Source organism: Zeus faber (assembly GCF_960531495.2).
Source record: "Zeus faber genome assembly, chromosome: 11".
Classification (NCBI taxonomy): Eukaryota; Metazoa; Chordata; class Actinopteri; order Zeiformes; family Zeidae; genus Zeus; species Zeus faber.
The window spans coordinates 16,243,015-16,263,339 of record NC_137205.1 but is presented as its reverse complement, the minus strand read 5'-3'; the positions used below and the strand labels follow the sequence as shown (position 1 = coordinate 16,263,339).

Genomic DNA, 20,325 nt, shown 5'->3' with positions numbered 1-20,325 from the left:
GTCAAGTTTGTCTGGGGTCAAGTTAACCGCCCTCCACCTCCCCATGATTTGGGAGTCGAGTTCAACCGCACGCGCTCTGTAAGGAACCTGAACTCAGTTGTGACAGTTGAGACGCTGGGCCTGGAATCTATTAGTCATCTGGGATCTCAACTTCTGATTGGGCTGAGTAGGAGTTAGGTCAGGAACAGCGGACAGGGATGGAGGGAGGTCTGTAATCTCCTTTTTTTTTTTTTGGTTTTTAAGACATTGTCCCCAGCGTGGGCTTTTACAAGCTTTTGCTCGAGGCTCGTGTGCCGACCTCAACCGGCTCCTTAACGCTCGCCTTGCGACGGATAGTCCTTCCCGCTTTCAGCCCACGTGGTCCCTGCCAAGGAGCAAAGCCTCATCATTTTAATTACATTTTTTTTAAGCTTGCCCAATTCAGCATCTCAATAGTATTGATTATATTGACTATTTATTCATCAATTATCAACCATACAATACTGGTTGAGGCATTATAGTTCTCATTATTATGATATTGTTATGTTATTTTTGTGAGGAGTTCATTCTCCTGTGTCTTACGCTCACGGACTCACTGCAAGACACAAAAACAATCAGGTAAGAAGCCAATGTCCACAAGGGTTATTCCAAAAAATAGGCAGGGGACAAAACCAGGAGTATCGGTATGAGAATGCAAACCTATCTGGCAGGGAACAGGCAAAGACGGGTCAGGGTCCAGCGAATCAGGCAGAAAATCTGAGTCCAGGAAATCAAGCAGACGTTCGGACAGGGGTACAGGAAACAGGTAGTAGTGCAGGAAAGCTCAGTGTAATACAAGAGGCAGTCTGGCAGAGAACAAAGGGAAGTGGACTGCTATTTATACTGAGGGAATAACCAGGGAATGAGCTGCAGACGGGGGAAACCAGGTGAAGGGAAGGGAGTGACCGCAAAGCGAAAGGAAGTGGGCGGATCTGAAATGACATGGAGGTTAGTGACATGGCGTGAGGAACTGACCAGATGAAAATAAAACATGAAAACAAATGTAAATAAATAAATAGTGAGAGATCAGGGAGGATTCGTGACAGGGTGTCAATTGGCAAGTCAGGAACCAAATTTTTATTTTTTTTTATAAACCGTACATAACTTTTTTGTTGTAGTTGTTGTCCCGGTGTTGACTCTGGTGTTGCTGTCTTTCATTTGCTGTCAACACTTGTTGTCAATCCATTTTTGAGTTTCAAAATCTTTTTCGGCAAGCAGCCCCTCTCCAAAAACTATCTGGTAGCGCCATCCGAACAGTCTTTTCATGAAACAAATCAACATCGAATTGAACTTTCTTTATCTTTTACCTGGCTACCTCTAGCCTCGCCCAAGTCCTTTATTTTCTTTCCCTCTTTCCTTCTGCGGAACGCCCTTTCCTCTCCCTTTTCCTTTCCCTGCTCCCTCCTGCGCAGGAGGCGCGGGGAGAGGGGGCAAAGCGTTTGAAGGTGCTGGCGTATGGGATTCCAATTAGGTGGCTTATTTTAGAGCAAAGCCTAATGGAGCTCTTTCAGCGCTGGTAAAAGCACATGGAGGTATGCAGAGCTGCTGGCAGGGAATATCTAATATAATTCACAGAGGGGTTTGATTTCATCCCGCAGGTATTTGCGCTGCGCTCCAGGTTTCAGAAAGACCCCTTTTGTGTAAACTTGCCATAGAAAGCAAAATAAAAAAAAAAAATTAGAAAAACCTCCTTCCCTTTTCCAACTCAGTCCCCTTCCTTCTCGTCTTCCTCTTCCTTCTACCTTTTCTGTATTTTCTTTTTATGGTTTGGATTATGAGTTCATGAAGCCTGAGCTGGAGCCAGTTTGTCATGAGCACCTACTCTGCCTTACGTGGCAGTTTAAAAGGTCTTAATGCTGTTCGGGTAATTGTGGAAATGACTCTGAGCTGGAATTCCTTTTCTGGAGCGTCTTGCGTCTGTTTCAATTTTGGGTTCTGAGTCGGTGTCGGACTTCACTTTCCATACTTTCCAAACCAGTTGCACTTGCAGTTGCAGATATAACTTTTTCTTCCATAACATCTGGGCGAATGTACTTTTTCCTTATATAACATTGCCCGGGCAACAGTTTATTTTGCCCGGAGGCCTCGCTCTGCCGCGTACCAACCCTCGTCCATTTCAGCGATTTTCTCTCCGCTCTGCCTAGTGGGTATCCAGTAGCTGGGCCTCTGATGCAGATGTGAAGCGGGCTGTGTTGGCTGAGGATGCATGGCTAAAGTGGAAACAGCTCTGACCATTATTTACAACACATTGGGTAAACGCTATAAGATGGCTAAACAGACTGGTATATTAGGTATCAGCACAAGGGGATACTATGTGTGTAAGAAGAGCCGATGGCAGGTTCAAGAAGAGCGTCCAAGCTTTGAGCACCTTATGTGAACACTGGCTTAAGGCTGTCTTAACATTTTATAATGATTGCCTCCAGCCTGTCTTGTGCCTCTTTTGCAATTTCTTCTGTTTTTTTAATTTGCCTTCTTACCTACAAATGTGTAACACTGCATATATACACCCTTCGACCATTCCCCTGTACTATATGGCTTCTCCTCATATCCTTCTATCCCATCACTCTGACCCTCCATCCTTGTTTGTATGTTTCAGGGTCATGATTGGTCCTTCTCCCAGGAGGTAGAAGTATGATGCGTTTCAGCTCCTGGTTTTCAATCATGCCTTTCTTTTGGATGCCAGTCAGCGCTTAAATGGCCGCCCATTTTTTTTTTCTGCGGTGATGGAAAGAAAGATCGAGGGTTGGGGAGACTTGTGTTTCCCATTAGTAGATGGTTTCCTCTGCCCTGAACCACCCCCCCCCCCCCACCACCACCACCACCACCACCCCCTACAACCACCATCCTAACCCCGCCCACAGCCACAGCCTCCAATCTGCCCCCCAACCACTGCTGTGTCTGCAGCCGACCGGCGGCCTGTCACTGTCTGCATCACAGGGTTCCAGACAATAGCGGAGAGATGTGAGGCGAGACGGAAAGAGAGGAAGATAGAAATGTCTGTGCACGCTGAAATTAATCGCCCACACGGGCCCAGAAGAGCCGGAGATGGTTTGCACGGTTCGAGATAAAACCTTGATAGATTTTGTTGGAGTTCCCAATCTTCACTGTGGGCCATTTGATGCGAAGCAGTTGAAGCTTAAACCCCCTGAATCACAGATTGCCAACATTGATGCCGTAGCTAAGCTTACTATATCTGAGCCAGGGGCTTTTTCCTGGTGTAAATCGTCTGTGTTATATCAGTACAGTTCTCCACATCTGGCCCAAAAGCAAATCCAGCCCAACTTCTTCCTCCTTTTTAAAAGCGAGTTTCACTGAGCACGCTTTTCCGATCATTTAATAGAGCCAGCAGGTTGAACTAGGTCTTCTGTTTTATCAATGTGTTTCCATGACAGGTACTAGGGATTCTGGGTCCATCCCCAACAACCTCATCCATTACCCAGGAATCTGTAGGACGCTTGAGGAAATTTGTCGTTAACTAGGCGCTCTGATTGGCTATAAGCGGGTGGGCCACATGTGCACAAGGCTGATGTCACTTCCACGTGGGCCCCATTGCTCTGTCCACACTGGGGAAGCATGTTGGCGGTGATGAGGCAGGAGTAATATGCCACGCTTAGTTTGAGGGGAAAATTGCTGAGGCGTGCCACTGGTCACCGTCTGTGTGTTTGAACGTGTGTATTGTGTGTATCTGTGTGTGCGTGTGTGTGTGTTTGTCTGTTTTAACAGTATAATTGGTCTTTAGACGGGATGCTCCAGTGCCTTGTTGTGTTGTCCCACCAAAGCATTTGACACACACACACACACACACACACACACACACGTGTGTGTGTGTGTGTGTGCACATCGCTGAGTGCTTGATTACCTAAGCATGTCACCATGGAAATGTTATGACAACATAGATTATTCCTCACCTGCATTTTTGGATTGTGGATGTGTGCGCACATGTGAGTGATCTTGGCTTCAACCACATTTAAAAGCTTCATCAAAATGTAATTGGTGGGGGCTAAGTTGGTCAGGAAATGAGTTCCCCATTGTGTGAAGAAACGGAGGCAGGGAGGACCAGAGGACCCTCACCTCGGAGAAATAAAATACAGTCTTTTGTCCTTCTGTTCTTGAAGGAGCTCCTGGGGGCTTTCCTGGTCCTACACAGACTGAGGGTCCTCTGTGTTAAGCCAGCTAACATTATTTCGCCAAGGTCAATTTGACAGCTAGCTTTTGTATGTGTGCTTTGTGCTGAGCTTAGGGGTTAGGGACTAAGGAGGGAGGACATGTTGGGTAGCGAGTATGCCCTCTATGGGGCTTTTTACCATCTTTTGTCAAAATATTTTTTTATTTGAGTACAAAGGGGATGAGGCAAGCAGGTTACCTCACCTTGGAGACTTCCCTGGAACCAACAGGACCAGTGTCTTTTAGCAAATACATCCACTATTCTAAATGAACACATATTGGCCTTTTAAGTTAAATGACAGGCACTAGCTATTTACAGCAAAGAAAAACAGCAACGCTTGTGGTCTCAGGCGGGGCTGCGGATGAACGGATCTCCATAGAGGTTTGTTAAGGTGAGGAGCAGCGCCCCGTCTCCCACACTCATACCTCTCATTACTGTTCTTCCCTGACAGTGGTTGTTGTTCCATTGCGACACTCACTGAAGTAAAAAAACCTGTGTGTGGGGACACAGGGCACTGGGCACTGTTCATGCCAAACCGTACAATGAAGGGTCACTCTTCCGGTGCGGTGTGCATATACAGAAGCGCACATGCTGCGTGTGTGCATGCATGTATGCTGGTGTGTGTTTGTTTGTCTACGTGTGTGTGTGTGTGTCTGTGTGTGTGTGTGTGTGTGTGGAGGGCACATGGGGCACAGGTGTCTCTCACACAGCAGTCCAAGCGTGAGCTCAAGAGGCTGCATTCCTGCAGGAGAAGCAGGCTCGGTCACAGAGACACATTTGTACATACCACTCCACACCACGCCAGCATACGCTCACACATGCCCCGACCAGTCGGCCATTTTCAGCGACTTTTTCAGCACACGCAGACCGTCTCCAAACAGCATTCATCATCACTCGACGGGGTTTTGACAGGTGGAGTGACACGGGTCTCGCTTTGAGGTGCTCTCTAACAGGCACAATATTGAAGCAAACTAGCAGCTGTGCGGATGCCACTCTCACCATCTCATTTTGTTCCTTCGGTTTCTTTCTGTTTCTTTGTGTCCGTTTGTTCTTTCCTTTTCCTTTTTCAACACACATAACTCTCTGTCGTTGTCCTTCTCTCTTCCATGGCTTGGTAGAAGAGGCCAAGTCAAGGAGACAAATAATGTGTTTCTTTCTTTCTTGTTTATCTCTGTCTGTCAGGAATGTCCTTGTCAAACGTACTTGTCAGAGTTTTAGGAAACAGTCTTGTGATTTTTATTGTGGCTAAAAAATATGTACATTTGTGGCAAAGGTATTGGGCTTTGACGCAACAGTGGACACAGTAAAGATCAGTTTTATACACCGTTTTATACAGAGGCACTCTGTTAATTTGTTAACATCCCAGCTGTGTGGACTGGAACACGGGTGGACTCGGGAGTCGAGCGGTGTATAAACAACTCACTTCACAAAGAAACCTTAGACAAACCTATTTGACCAAAAGGCCAGCCTGCAGAAAGAGAGAGGCCCCGTCACAGGAAAATATCTGAGGGCCCAGTTGTTCCACGTTAACCAAAGAGCTGCTGCTGGGCCTTTGAGGCCGACTGGCCTGGGTGGTGTTCTTCGAGAGCAGGCCTTTCATTAACGGCAGGCCAGAAAAAAAAAAAACAGACGCACTCAATGGACAGAGCACAATGAGTGCCTACGCCAGGAGAGCACAATATTGGGATAACAAATAACACAATCTGTGATGTCACATCTAACATGTTGGCTCTGTGTATTTCAGTATTCAGTATTTCATGTCTTTTCAATATAGTACAAAGGTAGGGCTTGCACAGAAAACTATTTGGATCAGCCCAAGAACGTTCTTACACCCAATATATTGTATATTCTTTATATTTTAGGTTTCCTCACCTTTGAGTTAACATCATATTTTCCAAATTTAATTAGACAAAGCTGAAAAAATATAAGAAAGAAAATAAGATAAAGAAAAAAGTTGATCCATTTGCGAATTTTCAGTGTAACATAACTTTATCTCATCTTAATGAGGAAAAAAGTTGTCTCAATAAATAGCAGTAAATTCTGCGTAGTCCACATGTATTCTCCTCCTCTGGCGTGAGATGTCGACTGTGTGATTATGAAGAAAGAAAAGAAAAGAAAAACATCAATAAAACAATTTTTTTTTTTTCTTCTCCTGCTCACCTCTGCATGCCCTGGCTTCTGTCTTACCCCATCTGCCTCCCCCCCGCCTCCCCTTCCTCCGCCTTCAGGACCCGTTCATGCCACGCTCCACTGCAGCTCTGGGTGGCTGTCTCTGTCTCCATCGCCAAATATTTCTGCAGCCTCCCCTGCCCAAAAAAAACACAGCAGTTATTCTGTCGTTAGGTCAGACCTCTGCTTCACTCCGCACGCACGCACACACACACAGGCACACACACAGGCACACACACACAGGCACACACACACAGGCACACACACACACACACACACACACACACACACTTGTACTGATGTTTCATCAACACGAGTCGAAGGTTTGCACTCTGTGCTGTACGTTTGACCCCGCGTGGGACAGCCCCACTGGACATCTTTCAAAAGTTCAACAATAGGCACTGAGATACTGCACTGCTCTGTTGAGCGCTGGCTGCAGACTTCACCCATTTTCCCCCAAACTCTGCTCACATCTTTTTCAGGGATCAGAGAGCTGGACAACATACACACACACACGCGCGCACGCACACACACGCATCATCATCATCGGCTATCACTCAAAGTCGAGTATGATTGTCCTCCTGTTGGTGGGTCTGGTCATTTGTGGGTCTTCAGGAGGCTGTAGAGGCTGCTCCTTGATCCACAGGTTCTGTTGCAATGGGGGCATTTGTGGATGGTTGTCATGGTAGTAGTGTTTGGAGGAGCCGTTTTGGTGGTGGATCTGTCCTTTCTTTGTTGCCTCTTTTCTTCTGCGGCACGGTGGAGGTCCTTTTCTTGCTGTGCGTTCATAGACCATCCTGCTCCACACGTTTCTGTTAAGATCCACCTCCTCCCAGTTGTTGAGGTTGAAGAGGCACCTTCTCGGGTGGGTTTTGAGTGCGTTGCCGTTCCTTCAATTTGCCTAAAGCATTTGTAGAAAGGTGGGTATTTTGCATGCGGATAACATGGCCCATCCACCGTAACTGGGGCCGGGTGTTGGTTGTGGTGATGCTGGGGATGTTGGTTTTCGCCAAGACGTTGGCGTTAGTTTTGTTAGTCTTCCTAACTGATCCTAAGGATCTTCTGGAGGCATCGCTGGTGGTAATTGCCTGTTTTTGACCGGGGAAAATCTGTTGAACTCGAACGTATTAAAATTTCTCCGGTCATATTGTCCGGTGAAAATAATTCCCTCTCAGCACAATTTGAATTAGTGTAAGTTATTGTAAAACAATCATGATAATTATCGCCATATATTTTTCCTCTATGTCGAAATAAAAATAGACTCGATCATTTTCCTAAAAGATTTCGCAGATGATGCATCGTTGAAAACAGGGACACATACATCCATAGCTTGTTTTGTTGTGGATATTTAAGTTGGACTCAAAGCAGATGGTAAATATTCATAGTGAGACGTCCCGACGAAGACAGACACACTACAAACTATTATTATTATTTACTATTATTTATTTAGACCTACTTGCCATATTTATTTTGTTTTTGATTTTATAAAAAAATATTTTAGTGAAATGTTAATTAAAGCAGCTGCACTTGTTACTTATTGTTCACAAACGGAAATGATTTGATTTCAAGTAGTAATATTCGTAATATTTATTTATTTTTAAAACAGTGCTGGGACTTTATTTTTAATATTCAATAAAAAATATAATAAATCAATATGCCTTTATGATGAAATTCTTTACGCCTACCAATTGCCTTTTAGCTCAATAAACACAAATATGTGGCAAAAGAGTTCTGGAGCACCTTCTTTGAGGATCCCATCAGGTCCAGAGGCCTTGTTATTGCTCAGTTTCCTGATAGCATCCAGGACCTCAATTTTGTTGGAGCGGGGGGTCACCCAGGTGCTCCATGATGGGTCGCTGAGGTATTTGATTGGTGGTTTCCAGCTCAACTGTGGTGTTTTGATTCGATTATATATATATATATATATATATATATATATATATATATATATATATATACACACACACACACACACACACCCACACACACACACACTGTATATATAATTATTATTATTTTTGTTTTTATTTACAAGTTCATGTTCAACACATTTTGATAATAAGAGGACCCCATTGGAGTTGTTATTCCCAACACCCTCTTTACCAAAAGTGCCTTTCCAGAGCTTGTGATCCTTGCCGACCCTGGCATTGAACTCCCCGAGTGAGAGGATCATGTCTTCCTTTGGGATGTTCGATGGAATTTGGTCCAGGGTGGGTCCTGTAAGTCCAGTGTTGGTGCATAGGCACTCACAGCAGTGGCTATCTTGTTGGTCATGAGGCACTCATTGATGCCGACTGGAGATTCAGAGAGGTGGGTGATGAGCCAGTTTTTGATGGCAAATCCCACTCCATAGATTCTGGCTTCATCAGCCGCTTTCCCTTCCTGAAGAAAGTGTATCCACCGTTTTCCTTCAGTTGCCCCTCCTCGGCCAGGCGGACAGACCAGCAATGTGTGTCGATGTCGATCTTGTTCATTGTTTTATGTTTTCGACCACTGGATGCGGATGCGGATTCCACTCAGGTTTTAAGGAGGCAGGCTATTTTTAGGGCACCTTTTCTAGCCCCTTCCCCGTGTCGGGTAAGCAGAGTGGATCCTTAAAAGGGCTGCTTAGTCATGGGTGCAGCTGCCGAAATACTCTCTCTGCCTCACTGTCCTGCTCCAGTCACCATTTCCTGATCGACATACGACTTGGTTAAGGGGGTTGTATGGTTGCGGTGTCCTCCTTCAAGACGGTGTCCCCTTAAAGTGGGGACACAGTGCTTGACATAGAGAAGGCCAGTATCCAATTGCATGGAGACCAAGACAAGCAGGGGCCCTTCTTTGCTGCAGTCTTCTTCCGCCGTCGCGACCATGCGGCACTCCTCCCAGCTCTACATCCTGACACTCTGATCAGCCGCCATCTTCCGCCCGTTCCGCTGCTGAGGACTTGGTTGCCTCGTGTTTCCTCTGTACCCTCCCCCTCGACCTTACCGCCATGGGTGACCCTACTGTACCAGGAGCATAGCTCCAGACGCCATCGCTCTCTGGATAAACACAAGCCTCTCCACCACTACAAGGTGGCGATCCCCGGAGAGCGCACACGCATGCACACACACACACACACACACACACACACACACACACACACACACACACACACACACACACACACACACACACACACACACACACACTCCTTCCTTGGCCTTGTGCAGCCCACCTTTGCAATTCTTCTATGTATTTTCTCCCTAGAAGCATCTCTCTTTTCTCTCTTTTCTCTCTTGGCCCAACTGAGAGAAAGAGACTAAAGTTGGAAATTAAGTGGAGCCCTGCTGCCTGCCAACCGCACATGGTAAAATGGAGGGCTGTTAAAAGACATAGGTTCCTCGAATAACACACAACCGCACGGACGCACACAAGCACCTCTCAACCTTCAGAACCTCGCTTGCTGGCGTTTGGCCCAGATAAATAGATAGCTACCCTATGGAAAAGGGAGGAGAGAGAGAGAGAGAAAGAAAGAAGTGTGCTGGCCGCTGGGATGGAGCTGGCGCTGGCTGTGGCGCTCCTGACCTTTAGTGGCTTTGTGTAAATTACATCCCTCATAAGGGGAAACTATGTGGCGGTGAAGCTGGAGAGACCCCCCCCCCCCCCCAACTCCTCCTCTATCCTTCTCTCAATCTCAATCCTTCCCCAGGGGCCCCTTTCTTTCTTTCTTTTTTTCTTTCTTTCTTCACCTCCCCATTACTATTACTACTCATGCCCCTTATCTCTTACTCTCTCTTAATCTTCGTCTTTCTGCTTTGAGTTTTTTTCCCTCTCTCTCTTGTTCCTTCATCCCTCGTACCATTACGGTCCATTTTCCTCCATTTGTCATTTAATCATTTATTATTTTTGTTCCCTCTACCTCCACTCTCTTATTTACGCCCACCACCCTCCCCTCTGTCCCACAGCTATGCTATTTTATGCTGTGCAGCGAGGATACATTTAGCCTGTGGTCATAAGAAGGGTGATGGCTAGATTGGGTGGGGGATCGCTACCTTCCCCCCTCTCCCAGCAGCCGCAGTGGGCTCCGTTAAGGCTGATGTGGACTTTCCACTCGGCTGAACCGAGCAACCCCACAGGTCCACTAACCCTGGAGTTCCGCTGTCATAGCCCCGACGGCAACAACTCATAACGGCCAGCACCCACACACATAGGCACGCGGCGTCGGCCTGCCCAGCAGCCCGCGGCTGTTTGTGTTTGCCTTCTGCGGCGATACTAAGACTACTTTTCTAGCGGTGGCCCCGGGCGACGGCAGGGGAGCCGCCCTCTCCGACCGGAGCCGAGCCCTGGACAGTTGCGGGGTGGACACAGCGTTTCTGGCATCAGACATCAGCCACCGGGACGGAGCCTAACTGTGGTTGTGGCTCTGCGCAGCGTGGTGCCAGAAAGCTTAGACAGCACTTAAAAAATGTGTTGCTTTATATTCGAGTTTGAACAACTGTGATATCCACATGTTAAGAGAAGAAAATTTCAAATTTTGAAATTGAGCTTACTGCAGCTTGTCAATAGAGACCGCATATAGACAAATATGCAAACTTGTAATCCTGTTTATTTCACTCTTCCATATCTATAAAAGGACTATTGTTCTCCTGTCTTTTTTTTCTGTTCAGACTGGTCACAACGTGTAAACCGGACACTAATTAGTCTGACGACAGCCTGTAAAAATCTCAGTAAAAATCGGCCTCTTCCTGGCCTGCCACTCATTCAGCAGATCACTGCTAATCAAGGTCCAGACACTTGTGAATATCCAGACCCTTCCTGTGCCCTGGATTAGAGGATAAACTACAAGTGTGCATGCGCGTATGCGTGTGTGTCCGTGTGTGTGTGTGTGTGGTTGTGTGTGCACATGTAATGACTATGTTCTAACAGTGTCTCCCACTGAGTGTAATTAGCATTTGGGGGGGTTGCTGGGGGTTGGGACAGGTGTGGTTGTTAGTCTGTTTCATCAAGGTCAGAGTTTACAGCCAGGGGTCAAGGGTCTGGTGGAATCAGCCCTGTGGCGATGGAACATAGCTTGAGACAGGCACTGAGCAAGAGCGCGCGCGCGCGCGCGTGCGTGCGTGCGTGCGTGCGAGCGAGCGAGTGAGTCAGAGGCTGACTCAGAGTGAGACAATTAAACACAGAACCAAACAACATTTACACAAAAACAGTTGAAAAACAGTTAATTAGGTCCAGGAAAACTAGAATTACAATTGGTCATGTGGCCTCTTCCTGTCATAGTTATGGCAGTAAATGAGGGAGGAATGCAACCAGGAGGGTGGGGTGCACTCGAAGCAGGTCTGGTGCTGTGTGTGTGTGTGTGTGTGTGTGTGTGTGTGTGTGTGTGTGTGTGTGTGTGTGTGTGTGTGTGTGTGTGTGTGTGTGTGTGTGTGTGTGTGTGTGTGTGTGTGTGTGTGCGCGCGCGCGCGCGTGCGTGTATTAGGTGCGTGCGTGTGTGTGTGGAATTTTTCGGGACATGTACCAAAATGGAAGTGCACACACACACACACACACAACTCTTCTGAATCATCTCCACACATGCTTTGTGTACTTTGTAATTTGCAGAACCATTTAAGGGAAACCAAAGTGTGATTATTAGGCTTTAAATACACTTTTACACTATGTTGGACAGCTTGCAATGTATCTTTTGAGGATAATTTATTTCACACAAGTTAGGAAGTTTCCCTCATTCCCTAAGAGCCGTAGGTAAATCAAGCTGTCCGACGCAGACGCCCTGACAGATTGTTGTGGTGTGGGGGCTTTAAAGTGCCTAATCTGTGCCTGTCGCCACCTACCACTCCGTGTAAACACTCCATGTACAGTCCACACACAGACAGGCACGGAGGAAAAGCAACGGTCCTGTCTAGTCAACCCATCAAACCGACCCCACGCTGCAGTGGTAAATGTCTAAATGAAAGCTGTGTATAGTCTATATTCTACACCATCGCAGCAACTTGTACAATCTTTCATCTGCCCATAGTCAATATGTTTTTAGGGCCGCTTGGCTCACAGTACGATTCACAACTTGGGGTCCACAATATTATCATTATTATTATTATTATTATTATTATTATTATTATTATTATTATCCAATAATAAAATTATAATTTTTGTATTATTATTGTGATTGTAGAATTATACAAAACTATTGTTAAATTATAATGGGAGTGAATGTGTCCCAAAACAATGTTTTGGCCCCACGGAAGAAGTGAAAGTATCCCAATGAAATTATTTTTTTTGTTTCGGTTTGGGTATAATAGTTGGGTTGGGTTGGGTTAAACAGTTAAACTTTGCAATATTATTTATTTATTGACTTATTTTTTATTTTTTTTTTTCCACAAATGACACACAAAGGGGTCGCCCCCCACCCCAGCCCTATCCGATCGTACACCGCATCGTCATATTTTTAGATTACAATTTCCAGCTTCGATATTTGGTCCCATCCTTAATGGTCATAGTGTCAACAGATTGTTTCCTCAGCACTGGAATGGAAAAGGTTAATGAAAGAGTCCCGCAATAACTTTTATTATTATTATTATTATTTATTTTATTTTTTTTGGTCTCTGGTTTGAAATTACACAGGAGTCTGAAAGCAATAATATCTCCCACTGCCAAACACTGCACCGGTCTGTGGAATTTGCAGATGTGTATATAGAGCGCTGGCATGATGCGTTGTGAGTTTGAAAGCCAACGCAGGATGTGTATACAGCCCCGCATGATGAATGTCTGCTGGTGTTTTATACGGGGTAGGGCGGTATCGGAGGCCTGGAGTCTTGACCTTGTTCTGGCGGGTTCACTCCCCCCTACTCTGATAATATGTAAGCGATTGAGGCGCAGGTTCTCCTTGTTGAGGTCGGTGGAACTTGAACTTGGAGGAGGTGAGTAATGGGAAAATGGAAAGTAGAATTTCGAGGGAAGGAAGAGAAATGAGAAATGTGGTATCCATATCATCGTGGTCCTCATTTTCCACAGCCAGCTGGCCTGCTTTGGAATGGGGGGCGTAAGCATATGAGAGATTGTAATCTTTCCTTAATAGAGTTCTTCATCTTTTTTTTGGGTTGGTGCTGGCTTTGCCTCCAACGTGACTGTTATTTCTAAGATATCAGCAGCTTCCCCGCGTCACCTCTTACCATATGTCATAACATTACACTGCAAGCCCTGCGTCCTCATTGTCACAAAACCACAAAACTGAATTGTGCGTATTTCAGTTTGAATAATGCTGTCACATAGACTGTATGTGTCACCGTGCATTTCACCTTGCAGCGGGAAAGAAAATTTTAACCAAGAAAGGACATTTATAATCAGATAATGTACCCCACTCCCCTACGCCCCGCCACCCAATCTTTGGTTAACAACGGTATGTGTCATGTGAGCATGATTATCCAAAACCCCTACTTCATGTGTTTTCATTTCATTGTACCTCATTCTGGAAGAGGAATGGTTGTTGTAATAGTGTACTTCGTGCACCATTGCATTTACTTCATAAAGAGACAAATTCATTCAAATCAGTTAAGTGAGTCAGTTACTCCTAACCCCCAACCTGCGTATTGTAGGCCTGTTGAGAAAATCGATTTTTCGACGGAGGTTGTTAATTGGATCAATAAATTAGGGTCACTGAGCCTGTCATCCACCATCAGTTTGACAAGCATGGTTTGTGACAGTGACTGTTGGATGACCTTATCGCCCCTAGCTCACCTCTGGTGTTTTTCAAGACTTTTTCCAAGTCTCTTCAAACAGCTGCTTCTAACCAGCTCAGGTCTCTTCTTCTTCCTCCTCCTCCTCTTCCTCCTCCTCCCCGCAGCTGGTTTCTAATATGGGCTATGTGAGGTCAGGACCCGTGCTGAAGGCTGGCCGTTACACCTCAGTCAACCCGGTAAGATCTTTTTACAAAGTACATTGCTTTGGCATCGCCTCTCCGCTCAGCACTGGAATCCAACCAAAGGCCTCGTTCGAGAGCTCAAGGAAGTATCACGTAGAAATTGAACTCTTTCCACGGCAGAATCTTGCATCGAAAGCCAAACAGTTTTCCAAGATTTTCTTGAGAGGAAGCTGGGATGAAGTGGTACTTTTCTGCGAGCCCGACTGGAAGAAGCGTGCCTTGCCGGCCAGTTCCACTTCAGATGGTTATATCTGATAGAGATAGGTTAATCTCACATCTGGCCATTGCAGAGTTATTGAAGTTTGTATTTGCTTTGGAAATGGCTATAATCTCCAATCATTAGCAGTCTTAGAGACTTCAGCTGTAATATTTGTGAAAGGCTTTCCCGTAAATGTTTTTTTTTTTTTTTGTGAACTATAATTCTACCTTGTGTTCACCCCCTCCGTAACCCCTCTCACCCCTAGCGAGCCCGTGCTCTCCCTCTCTTTCTCCCTCCTCCTACCTCCTCCCTTCTTCATTAATAACACATTTCTCCTTTGCTCCTTTTTTTTCTTTTTTTTTTTTTTTTCCAAATGAATTAAATTCCCCGCCCGCTGTCTCTCCATTCCTGTGAAATGAGAAGCACATTTGGGTCGTGTTCCAGGGGTGACAGGCAGTTTAGATGCTCTTTAATTCCAGACCTGGATCTTGGAAGTGGAGACGCCGTAGTAAGCCCCCCCCTCTGAACATACGGCTGACCCCCAGCCTCTGACTCACACAGACACATGCACGCACACACACAGGCCTAGCTTACACACCTTCACTCCCACACACACCACCACCTCCGCAGTAATCAGTGCGCATGCGGTGTTGAAAGTGTTGCCCTGGAAAATATTTTCAGTGCGTGTAAACAAACACAGATATGTACACAAACAAACACACACACACACACACACACACACACACACACACACACCTTCGAAATGCACCCAGCCCACTACCAACACCCCCACATCTCGTCATCTCTCCATCTCTTTCATTTCTGATCACTTCCATCCATTCTCCTTGGCCTCATAACTTCCATTGATTGGATTTTCTCTTTCCACATCTGTTTCTTCTGCTTTCTGCTCCCTTTTGCTTTGACTAATCTCCTGCCTTGTTGTTTTTAAGTATAAATATGCTGTGCTTTCAATTTGCATCCTTCATGTCTTGTCAGGTTGCTGTTTTTCAATAGGCATTTTACTGCAGATGATCATATGAATCAGTGAGAAAAAAGGACATTTCTTTGAACGCGAACCGTAGGCACTTCGCAACATAGGTCCGTAAAAACTCACAGTATGTGAATGTGCTGCTGGATAACAAGGTCAAAGTCGTTTTGTTATCGTAAATTTGTATCGTATTTTTGTGTAAACTTTTTGTGTAAAGGCGATGCAAGGATGTCACAAAAACAATGACTCATTTGAAACGAATGAACTCCCAGTGGAGAGCAACGCTCACGAATTGTATCACACAGTAAAGTTGAGAATCACTGGAAAAAAGAGGCCTAAATGGTCTCCACGGCAAACTATTGTAAGGCACGTCAACTTCAAACACGGCGTAAAATACATCCTTCTCATTTATTTTTCTTTTTTTTTTACATTTCCATTTCTCATCTTTCATGGTTCATCGCTCACTGTCAGGAGGCAGCAGCTACCGTCTTCTCATTTCCATCTCTGGGATATTTTCTGGAGCTGCGGCCTCTCTCTGTGCTGCGGCCATGACAGGAGCTGGTAGCGCACCAGCCCTCATCTCTCATTACATTAGACTTATTACTTATTGGACGGGGGGAGGAAGACGTTCTGGACCGAGAAACGGGCCGCGAAAATGAAAACCAGAGCTCCGGGCTCCAAAAAAGTAGCGGTGTGTTTTTCTCTACGCTCCTCTCCCCCCCCCCCCCCCCCTTTTCCTCTCTCTATCGGCACTGGCCACAAATCTCTGGTTTGGCTTCCAGGGATCGGTTAGCACGTAGCCACATCAGAGAGGCTGAAAGCAGCTCAGGAATAATCGAGATCACGCGTCTCTGACTAAGAAAGAAAACGGTCGGAAAAAGGTTGTTTCAGCACATAGTGGTCCGCTGGAAAACACCCGTGAAAGATGAACAAAGCCAGTCCTAACTCTACATTCTGATAACTGACCTTATCCTACGGTCCCAAATGCTGCGGCGATTGAAGCTTTAGGAGCCGTGCGCTAATTGATAAATTGAACAAAAAATTAAGCGTGTATGAGGGAGTCAATTCATTGCCTCTGCGGTGAATCTGAAGACTCCCGGGCTCCGTCGAAGAGATATTTTGGGGTTACGGGTGGGTCAGCGGAGCTGTTTGGGCAGTTTGGACGACTTGGGAAAATGTTGGAGAGGGAGGGAAAGACCGGAAAGAGAGCTGGGGGAACGTCATTTGAAGGAAAGCTTGTTGGAAAGTGCTGAGGAAATGCCTACTTGCAGCCGCGTGACACTCGGCTCCAACACGCCGTCCGCCGAGCCCGAGGTCTTAGAAACCAAACATGAGGTCGAGACAAGTCAACAGAAAGATAAAGTAAAAGGAGAGGTAGAACCAGGAATGCAACAAGGGAGACAGAAGTGGAGGAGGAGGGGAGGGGTGGGGAGTGAAAAAGCAAAAAATTATTTACTCAGCAGTAATTCGATTATTTTTTTTTTCTCACTTGATCATCATAACGGCGGCCCCTTGGTGCTACAATGGAAGCCATTGAAGAATGCAGGCCGAGTGTGAGCGTCGATCAGACTTGGCTCCCGGCCAGGTCTCTTTTTAAGCCGGGGGAAGAAAGGGGGGACTGTTTTATCGAAGGAAAGGAGAGAAAGAGGCATGCGCGCACACACACACACACACACACACACACACACACACACACACACACACACACACACACACACACACACAGATTTACACTCCCTTTAAATCTCCCTTTTGTTCCCTCTACCTCATTTAAACTGTGTAACAGACACGTGGCTAGAAGGAAGAAGAAATAACTTAACCTGTGTTCTTTTAGCCTCAAGCCATAGTTCTACTATATTATATTTCTCTCTCTCTTTAAGGGGACCTATTATGCATAACTCACCTTTTCAGTGCTTGCGCACATACATGTGGGTCTCTGATGGGTCTACTAACACACACACTGCGAAATGAGACAAACCAGTCAGTTTGTTGTGAGCTGTCTCAGAAAACATGTGGTGAAATAAGCTGTTTCGAAGCCCCTTCCTACGTCAAGTGGGGTTTCTGTAGAAATAGAACCACCCTCCATCTGAGTAACTCCAACTGCTCTGTTGTTGGCTTACAGACCAGCACAAATCTTTTAAAAGAAAGAGGAATTAATACCAACTCTCCGTGACAAAACTGCAGACGATGGAAATGTAAGTTTTTGCTGTGTGTGTGTGTGTCTCTGTGTGTGTGTGTGTGTGTGTGTGTGTGTGTGTGTGTGTGTGTGTGTGTGTGTGTGTGTGTGTGTGTGTGTGTGTGTGTGTGTGTGTGTGTGTCTCCACGGTAGGTTGATTATACTGTAGGCCATCCGCACCGCATTTCTCCAAACAAAACTGTAGATGTATTTATTTTGTTTTTTCCGATGTTTCTGTGATTAAATGAAACAATCAAGCACCAAGCCTCGCCGTGTCCTGCGGTGCTCCAACCTCGGTGCTGCTCCAGACACCGCGGTGAGAGTCGAACAGACTTTTAAATTACGGCTTGTAGATCAAATATGTGTGAAGATTCAGCAAGATTGCTTATCCCTTGCCTCAAGTTTGTTCAGAAACAGATTTTAGGGGACTGGTAAAGTGAAATCTGTGAAAGTTTACAGAGAAATGCAATGGAATCCGGAGTAAAGCTCAAACCTCATCGGAACACACAACCCTGAACTTGTACTCAAACCCCATCGGCTCACAGAACTGGGTGGCTCCACCCGCAAAAAACAGCCCTTTTTGGAACACTATGGTTTTGAGGCAATCTGAGTGGTATTTTCTGCAAAAAAACCAACATGTTTTGGGGACTTCAGAGACCATATATTAACTTGTTGAAAAGGCGCATAATAGGTCCCCTGTAACTATTTTGGTGCTGTGTTTTCACCTGGAGCTGCTCTCCTCAGCATATGCTAACTATTATCCTAGCCACTGTCTCATGATTTATTCAGCGGAAGAGGAGGAGGTGAGGAGAAGTCAATACAAGCTTCACTATTCAAAGGAAATAGAACGCTTTGTTAACAATGTTTAAATATGAGCCTGCCTGTAGTCTGAGATTCTCGGGCAGGGGTCTGTCCCAGGCTTTAAACACACCCTGCATCTGAAATTTTTATGTTTTACATACTGCATGTTTGCACTATAGTACCATCCTGTACTTTAGTATGAGAGTATAAAGAGCTTATGCTGAATCAACTTACAGCCACGTCACGTTGTGCATCAATGGTGACACTGTACAGAAACTTTTACTGCCGTACTGCTGTCTTGTGTTAATTTGAAAATGTGTTATCTGTTATATATATTGTATAGTTTGTTGTTATCATATTATATTATAATAATAATATAATACACCAATCAGCCACAACACTGACAGGTGAAGTGAATAACATTGCTCCTCTCGTTCCAATGGCACCTGTCAAGGGGAGGGATGTATCAGGCAGCAAGTGAACAGTCAGTTCAGTCAGGATCTGAGCGACTTTGACAAGGACTAAATTGTGATTGGCTAGACGACTGGGTCAGAGCATCTCCAAAGCGACAGGTCTTGTGGGGTGTTCCCAGTATGCAGTGGTTAGTACCTACCAAAAGTCGTCCAAGGAAGGACAACCGGTAAACCGACGACAGGGTCATGGGCGCCTAAGGCTCATTGATCCACATGGGGAGCAAAGATTAGCCCGTCTGGTTCGATCCCACAGAAGAGCTACTGTATCATCAGCAAGGACACTTTCCTCATGAATAGGCATATCTTGCCCAATCCGCTACCTCAATGATCATTCATGCTTAAAAGAGAAGAAAAAAGAAAAAAAAAACCTGATAGAAAGGGCATTATGGGGTCCATGGGGCATCAAGGGGCAAAGAGGCAAATATTCGCCCCCTCGCCTCACGTGCATGCCGCTCTATATGGGAATTTGGTGTTTATAATATGGCAATATACAATATAATCTCATAGAGAAAGATTTTGATTTATTTAATTTCCCTTAGTTTCTTACTTGTATGGAAAATAGAAAACGTAAACCTAACTCAGAGAATGTTTCAGTTGGTTTTTTTTTGTTTCTCCTCCAGGCAGCGGTGGGCGCAGGCTCCCTTGCCTGTCTTTTTATTTTAGATCAGTTTATTTTTGTTTGTTTCCTACATACGTATATAAAACAATTGTTTTAAACACAACTGAGTTAAGGGACTGTCCCGTTCCAAAAAAAAACCTGTGCACATCTCCCCGTTGCTTTTCGTTGCTTTGGGACTTCATTTAGTAAAATCTGGATGTTTATGTGTAAATACTTTACTTGTAAATAATAAATCCTGCACTTCTGGAACGGGGAGGCTGCATTTGCCACATTACATTACGCTCTATCCGCATTGAACCCCCCCCGATGAAATGAGATATTGCACAGATATTGCAGAATTTTGCACAATCACCTCACCTCAAGCCTCGATGGGTCAGAGCTGTATTGGGGCCACGAGGGGGACCTGCACAATATTTGCCAGGTGTTTTTTATGTTGTGGCTGATCGACGTATACAATAATATATGTAATAAATAATACATATATATATATCTATATATATATATATATATATATATATGAAGGACAAATAGTGTCGACGGAAGAAGAAATGTGAAGAGAGCAGACAAAAGCGTTGAGGTTCTCTTGCTGGTTGACTAGAGATTTTCCTCTCTTTAGAAACTGAAATAAACAAGCCTGCATGACAGCAGTGGTGCTGCTTTATTTGTTTGTTGTTGTTACTGTGGGACTTCTCATAGCAGCTTCAAGCTGCACCCCTGGTGTGTGTGTGTGTGTGTTTGTGTGTGTGTGTGTGTGTGTGTGTGTGTGTGTGTGTGTGTGTGTGTGTGTGTGTGTGTGTGTGTGTGTGTGTGTGTGTGTGTGTGTGTGTGTGTGTGTGCG

The 20,325-nt window shown here is 45.3% G+C and overlaps 1 protein-coding gene across 1 annotated transcript in view; it reads left to right on the top strand.

Annotated features, from left to right (window-relative positions):
* The window catches only part of coro7 (coronin 7), a 120,109-nt gene that overhangs the window by 44,343 nt on the left and 55,441 nt on the right, over positions 1–20,325 (top strand). The window lies entirely within an intron of this gene.